The sequence below is a fragment of the Lipotes vexillifer genome, unplaced genomic scaffold (assembly GCF_000442215.2).
Source record: "Lipotes vexillifer unplaced genomic scaffold, Lipotes_vexillifer_v1.1 scaffold86, whole genome shotgun sequence".
Taxonomy (NCBI): Eukaryota; Metazoa; Chordata; class Mammalia; order Artiodactyla; family Lipotidae; genus Lipotes; species Lipotes vexillifer.
Window position 1 is genome coordinate 3,633,273 of NW_006785406.1, and position 7,762 is coordinate 3,641,034.

The window sequence follows — 7,762 nt, forward strand, 5'->3', positions numbered from 1 at the left end:
CCCCCTGCCACTACCACCCTGTTTTGGGCGGCGGGGTGATCAGGCTGGGGTATGGGAATGCTTCCGTGCAGGAGAGCGTCGCTGCCAGTGACAGCCTATTGCAGGGGAGTCCCCGCCTCTGTGAGCGCAGGCGGTGGCGGCGGCGGCGGGACACGCCTTCTGCGTCCGTGCGGCTCCGGAATGCCACAGCCTCAGGAGGCGCTCTGACACCAGAGCAGCCAGCGAGAGGGCCAGTGGGACGACGAGCCGACCCAGCGTCGTGGCGTCCACGCATGCCTGTGCCTTGGCCTCTCTTGGTGGGCGACGGGCCCACCCTTGTCTCAGGCGTCTGCTGTCTTTGACTCTGTTACAGGTTCTCGAAGCTGGGTTCTCAGACCTCCACAGTGGCTTTGAAGGGGCTGGGCATGCTGTGGTTTATCAGGAGCTCGGCAGCCTCTGAGAGGGTGGGCACAGGCTGCCGGGCAGCGCTTCCCTGGGCGAGGGCTCCTTTCTTGTCCCAGCGGGGCACCCACTGTTCCCGATGGAACCTCAGACTCCCCGCCGGGCAGCCTTGGGGGGACACCCAGACACGCCCTCCCTCACTGCTCAGTATGTCTCCAGTCTCTTTTCTCCTAAAAAACCTGGCAGGGCCAAGAGGTGAACATAAGTCCAGGGGTTCATTTCTCCAAATGGAGATGTTTGGGAGCTCTGATGTGCAGCTGGCTCTGGGTGTCACCCTGATGACAGTGAAAGAATTTACAAGGGTTTGCTAAGTAATTGATTTACCTCCTTGGGAGATAAATGGGCATAGTAGAAGGGGGAAAAAAGAAAAAAACCTATTTCTTCAAGGAATTCATGATCCACATTGATAGTTTAAATCCACTTACTTACGGCTTACAGGTGTCTATGTAACGGGTGGTGTCATTCCCTGAAATTCATTCTTTCCTGTTGATTTGTTCATTGTCAGATATTTGCTGAGTGGACTGCCTCTTCCTCATAAAGTAGCGGCAGTGCTTCTGTGGTCATTTTCCTCCTCCACCCCGCTGGCTGGCAACAGCTATGCTCTGGGTGCCAGGTTTGCCACAGGGCACCAAACACTTACGGTGGTTGTAACTGTAATCTGGGCTCAGGGCCATGAAGAATGTGGAGAATGGAGAATGTGTAACAGGAGGGACATTCTTTGCCATCATATAGATAGGTGAGTAGAAGCTAAGCAAGGGAGGGGGTGGGAATGAAGAGCCCCTCCCTCCATAGAGAGAATGGGCCCCACCACCAAAGGCTCTGAGGCAACACATCGTCTCACATGGGCCATGAGTTTTCCAAACAGCTACAAATTTCAACTGCCTGTTACGCGAGACCGAATGTAGGTAGCTTAGTACCTGAGAAGAGGCCATGGCGGTGGGAAGCTCAGCGAGGCCGGAGGTGGATGGGAGCTGGAACGGGGAGGGCCCTGTAGGCTGGGGTGCTCTGCTTGATTTTGATCTGAGCTGGTGGGAATCCATTGGAGGGTTTCTTCACAGTGTTGTGACAGGCTCCGGTCTGCATCTTCAGAAGGTCACGCTGACACACTATATGATTGTATTTCTGTAAAATACAAAACTGGCAAACTAACCTGTGCTGCTAGGGGCCAGGAGAGTCGCTCCCCCGGAGGGGTGGGGGGTGGCCAAGAGGGCACTGGAGGACGTCTGTGAAGCCGGAAATGTTCTGTTTCTCTGTCTGAGTGCTGGTCCCTCACGTGTCCTCGGCATGTGACATTTTTATCAAGCTGTACCCTTGTGACTTGTGCCTTTTTTTGGTGAATGTTATACTTAAATAAAGTTTCTTAAAAGATCACTCTGGCTGCTGGTTAAAGAATAGATTGGTAGGAGGAAGGAGTGGGCTTGGGGAAAGGGTAGGAACTTGTGGTAGTGGCCAGGTGGTGTCTAGACGGGAGGTGGCAGTGGAGGTGGAGATGTGGCGTGGGCTGGAGGCTTGGTTTGGAGGTCGAAGCACCAGGGTGAGGACTGGAACCCAGAGGAGGCATCGGTTGCTACAATTTACCAGCTGTGTGACATGAGAACTTTGTAAGCTTCCCTGAACCTCAGTTTCCTCAGCCATAAACCAACAGAATCATATTTGCCTCTCAGGGTGGTATGAGGATTCACTTTATGCGGGAGATATTTATTGAACATTTGTTATGTGCCAGATAGGCGGCCAGATGCAGAAGATACAGGGTGACCAACAAACAGGAAGACAGAAGCTAGTCATTAAACAAACAAGATGAGTGAGGAAAATAGCCCCTCAATGCTTCCCTGTGGCCATGAGCCAGGCTTCTTGGGCAGTGGGGTCCCTCCTTCCTGGCCGGCTTCCCAGGGATCAGCTCCCAGGGTCCTGGGCTCTTCTGATACCACGTCCCCACACCCCGCTTTCTCTCTCTCTGAAAAACTAAATTCCCCTTCCTTGAGGGCAGGAAGGGAAGAGCTTAATCTGCAAACCCTTCAGGGAGGTGAGGAAAAATATTAACATCCCATCCTGTTACACAAAGAATAGGAAGAATTTAAAGTAAGTGAAGTTTCTATATTAATACAGTTTGAATGTTCTTCCCCTGCCATAAATGGATTCAAAGCAGTTTCCCTAATGGCTCCTTACTTCACCTAACAAACTGATCTTGTGCCAACTTCCAGAGAAGACAAATGGCACTTGTTTTCTGTGAGGGAAAGCTTTTCCGACTTAAAAAAAAAAAAAAAAAGTGACTTTGGAAATTTCTGAAGAAGAATTTGGACACATATTTACATAAATGTCAATGATAATTTTGTTTCAAAGTTTCTGTTTTTCTGGGAAACTTTGAGCACCATGCTTCTAGCTAATCTGATAAATTCATCTAGTCTCATGCGCTTATGTTTCATCTCTTCCAGAATTTTTTTTTCATCTGTGATTTCTAAAGCCCACACTGCAGGTCCTGGTCACCTCAGGCGGTCTCTCACCCTTTGCTCTTTCATCTTCCCTCACAAATGCCACCAGGTCAACCCAGCCATCTGCCTTCTTCATCCCTGGGGCTGAGCTTCAGACACGCACCACCGGGAAAAACAGAGCAAGACAACCACAGCCAAAAGCGTGTGAGGATTTACTGGTATTAGGAGCTAGGAAGCTCGTCTGCCTTGCTTTTCCGTGGCTGTGTCACTTCCAGCAGGGCCGCTGCCATGGAAATCCATGTGTTTCTTTACAGATAGTGCCCATCTTCATACTTCCAAGGGCCCTTAGGACTCGGTGTTATCAAAGGCCTTTCCTAGCTCACAATAACAACAAAAACCACAAAATTATGCGGAATGGGACTTCCATTGTCCAGTTAAATTTTCTCTTACCCAGAGGCCTTCAGGTGAGATTTTTTTCTAAGCTGAGTGGACTAAACTAAAAAATGGCCGAAAGATCCTGGTCTAACCCAATTCCTTGGCGACCTGGCTCCTAGAGGTACTTGGCCAGCCCCGCCCCACACACACCCAGGAGCATGAACGGTGGGATAGGCCACTTCAGCACGGTGGTCCTCTGGGCCTGTTGTGGTTTCTGGTGGCCTCCTGGCCTCCACTGAGGCTCCAGTCCTCCCTGGAGCAGCTCCCACAGACCTCAAAGGAGAGCCCGCCAGACAGGAAGGTCACGGTGTGGACAGTAGAGGCTGGCTCGGGGGCCCTGGAAAGAACAATTACACTGAGCAGAGGTACTGTCGGGGCCCTGGCTCAGCTGGCCTCCCTTCCCAGGCAGGATCCCAGTCCCAGCTCTCCAGCCTGGCCACTGCCCTCTTAGGGAACAAGGAAGCTGTGAGGAAAATCTGTGTTTTGCTTTGATTGTTCTGATTTTTATACTTCCAAGGGTCCCCAGGACTGTGTCTTATCAAAGCCTTTTTCTAGTTCATAATAACACGAATGATACTAAAGGTACCTTCTATTCCTGTGTTTTTTCCAGCACTCTTGCTACACAGGAACATGCTTGATTTCCTGAATCACTTCTTGGAAGAGATATTCCCCTTTGGGGCCACTGGGCCATGGTTCGGATCCAGTCACACCCTGCTGAAGGTGAAGGGGTGGTGAGTCGGCCGAAGGCCTTTACTCCAGGACACACTTTTGCTTTGCTTCCTTTTTCTTCTGATAGGATGGGGGAAGGATCCCCTCTCCCCTCCAGCTCTGAGGGGCCTCAGAGGAGCCAACCCACAGACCCTCTTCACCTTTCAGATGCTGCCTCTCTGAGATCATTGGGAAACAGCCGGAATCACCGTTTCTGAGTTTCCTTCTCTGTCCCCATTGCATTAGGGCCTCTTGATCCCTGAACCTCACCTCCCAGGTCTTACCCATTTGGTGAACTTCCAACCAGGACTGAGCATGGGCTATGAGAATAGAGACAACAAAAACAGAAATATTTAAGTGGAGATGGGGAGACACCCCAAGCAAGCACCGCTCTCCAGCCATGTGCCTTCTGTTGGAGACACGCCAACCATTTTGGAAGATTCTCGTCAAATCATGAGGTGTCAGGATGCATGAAGTGTCCTGGGGGTGGGGGAGGGAAGGTAGTGGAGAAGGGCCTGGGTACACTTTTTGGTTTGACCACTTAGTCCACTGGCAAGTACGTACTTCTTTTTTTTCCCATTGAAAACGTGGGGACAGGATTATTGATTTGTGTACTGGAGTCCTCATCAGGAGGTAGATTGGGTTCATAATTCAAGATGGCAGGCTCATCACGTTTGTCTCCCCTCATCTCCAACACTCTCATTAGGATAAGAGCAATGAATTCAAAATGGTAAAGACCAATAACAGAAAAAAGAAAGGGAGAGGGATTATGAGTGGATGAAACGGCCCCGTAGCTTCAGCAAGATGGAAGTGTTGATGTATGGAACAGAGTGGCGGAGGGCGGGCTCATAGGTGCGTGGGTGGGGCCGGCAGCGGGGGAGCCTGTGGACCTGGGACTCGGCACAGCCATGGGGAGCGGCGCATCCAGAGTGGGCAGGCGTGGCAGAAGGCAGAGATGACACGAGAAGCTGAATCCAAGGGGCCCTTTACCCTAGGGAAAGCACAGGCAGCCTTCTCTCCATGAACCAAGGGGCCGTCAGCCCTGCTCCTGGCTCCCAGCTTGCTTGCCACACAGTGAAGCGATTCAATAAGGATACAAATACTGATAGAACTATTAAAAGTTGGGGGGAATAGGGAGAGGGGTGGGACCTGAACAAGTGAGCTAAATGCTCTTCTATCATGGCACACAGTCAAAAGTGATAAATCAAGAAATTGCAGAACAAGCATATTATTCTGAGATGCGTGGATGTAATCAACAGAAACACTAAAAACAGAGGTGATTCATTGTCCTTGCACTGCAGTACTGGCGGTGGGCTCGAGTTGAGCTCAGGGCTGGCCTTGTCGTTCTAAGCCCTTCCATATTACTTAATTTTTTTAAACATGCGCATATGATACATTGATTCAAAATAAAAGAAAAAAATGAAAAAGTGAAAATAAATGTAAGTGGATTTATGATTGTAGGAGGGATTCCAGCTGACTGTGAAAAAGAGCTTCTGAAAGCCAGTGTGGCTCAAACTCAGCTGGGTTATCACCATGGCTGGGCAGCTCTGGTGCTGCCCCAGAGACATGTGAGCCTCCAGCCCAGAGAGGAGGAACCGCATGGACCCTGGGACCAGATTTTGACCCGTAGAAGCTGGAGGAGCTAAAGCAAGCGGCACTTCGGAGTCTCCTCTCTCACTCAGGAGAGCTGCAAGCAGCCCTCAGCGCTCCTCTGAGCCCTCCCTGCACTGCTGGGCAGGGTGAGATTAAGGTTTCCCTGAGCTCTTCTCTTTCATCTCTCTCTCCTTCCCTCCCGTTCCTTCCTTCCTTCCTTCCTTCTCTCCCTTCCTCCCTCCCCTCCTTCCTTCCTTCCTTCCGAAGAATAGTTCCATTTAGACTGCTGACATCTACCATTTATGGATCAGAGCATTGCTCCAAACTGGGAGGTCACAGCCGATGTCCCAGTCCAGCCCCATCTCCTGCTCCTGAATGGCTTTCTTCCCACTCCTGGGCTCCCTAAGTGTATTAAACTATCTTGGAGACATCACATCCTAGTGGACCTAAGGCATCAGCTGAATTTTCTAGAGTTTTGCCTTTATCAGGATGCGTGTGGACGAAATCAGAGTTGGTTGACAGCAGAGTCAGTGGTTAAACAGGTGATAACCCTGTGGGGTCCACACTGCAGAACTTCTCCCAGTGTCCCTGAAACTCTAATTAGCTGCCTCAGATCATAGTTCTTATGTCTAGTTTGGAAAAGAGGGTCATGAACGTGTAGAGCAGAGGAAAGCACGGCTAGGCTGGACTTTGATCCTTTCTGATTCATCCTGTGCTGTGAGGGTTTCGCCCCCTTGTCCTAATGGTTTACCCTTACGGTCTGATTACCTACTTACTTATTTACTTAACTTAGAGCTCTGAAGCTTGGCTGGAGCCTGGGGCCCCACTCTGAACCTTCACTTGGCATCTCAGCATCTTTGCAACCTTTCTTAGCTCTCTGGCAGTGGTGGTAAAAAGAGTCCCCATTGTTAAAGAAAGATCTTCCTGACCCCACTCCAGTCTCCCTGCTTCCTTCCTCATCGAACTTCCTCTATGTGTTTGTTAAGATTGGAAAAAGAATAGAGCTGTGAACATGAACAGTTAGAAGTTTTAGAGCTTCCTGCCCACCACACCCTACGAGAATGTTGTTCCCCCTGCATTAACTTTCCCTTCGAGCTTTCTTCTATAAGATGTGCCTAAAGACATGTATAGTTTTAACACACACACACACACACACACACACACACACACACGAAAACCTAGATGTTTACGTTAGCACACACACACATAGACATTTACATGGGTTTTGATGGTTTCAAAGTGAACCCCTTAAATAAACAGATCTACTCCAATGACATTGCCCATGCTCATAGTATTTTTTAAAAACTGTTTGTGGAACTCCCTGCAAAGGCTCAGAACGTTATTTTGAATACCTTCCTGGTTGCAGGTCTTTTTAAAAAGCTCCTTAAATCAACTTTATTAAGGTATGGTTTACGTATAATGAAGTGCACAGATTTTAAATGATTGATGAGTTTTGACAAATGCATACACCTGTGTAAATACCACCACAATCATATAAAATATTTCTACCACCCCAGAAAGTCTCTTCATACATAAATGCAAATCTTTAACTTTTTAATTTGAGTTTAGAAATATCCAAAAATGATTTCAAGCCGAGCCAAGTGAGTAAGTGGGGCAGCTGAGCTGACAAATGATGTTTTGTACCTTGTAAACTTTGTGGCTTGTAGACTGATTAAAAGCAATGCTGAAGGGGAAATTTATGATTGAGGACAGATCATTGGAACAAATCTGCAGCTTCCCAAATGGCTACTCTGATGGATGCATATTCTGGAAGAGGGTTCATCAGTTAGACTATTTAAAGACATATTCATTCACCTGACAATGAATGAGCCCCATTTAAGGACCAGGCATTGTTCCAGACAACAGGTATGTGGCATCTTAAAAACACACATTATTTTTCCTCTGTGAAGTCTGCATTCTGGTGGGGGTAGATGTCCATAAGTGAGAAGTCAAATGCATGATGTAATTTTAGGAAGCAATAAGTGCTATGAAAAAGGAAAAAAGTAGAGTGAGGAGACAGAAAATGCTGGTGTGCTATTTTTAAAAAGATAATACAGCCCATGTAATATATCTTTATTTTCTTTTCCTTTTGTGAAGAAATCTCAAGACCCAGATTCTACCATAAGCTTCCTTCAAAAGGGACATGGAATCTTTCC

At 48.5% G+C, this 7,762-nt stretch overlaps 1 protein-coding gene across 1 annotated transcript in view; it reads left to right on the plus strand.

Annotated features, from left to right (window-relative positions):
• The window catches only part of SLCO2A1 (solute carrier organic anion transporter family member 2A1), a 74,954-nt gene that overhangs the window by 22,787 nt on the left and 44,405 nt on the right, over window positions 1-7,762 (plus strand). The gene's annotated exons all lie outside the window — the stretch shown is intronic.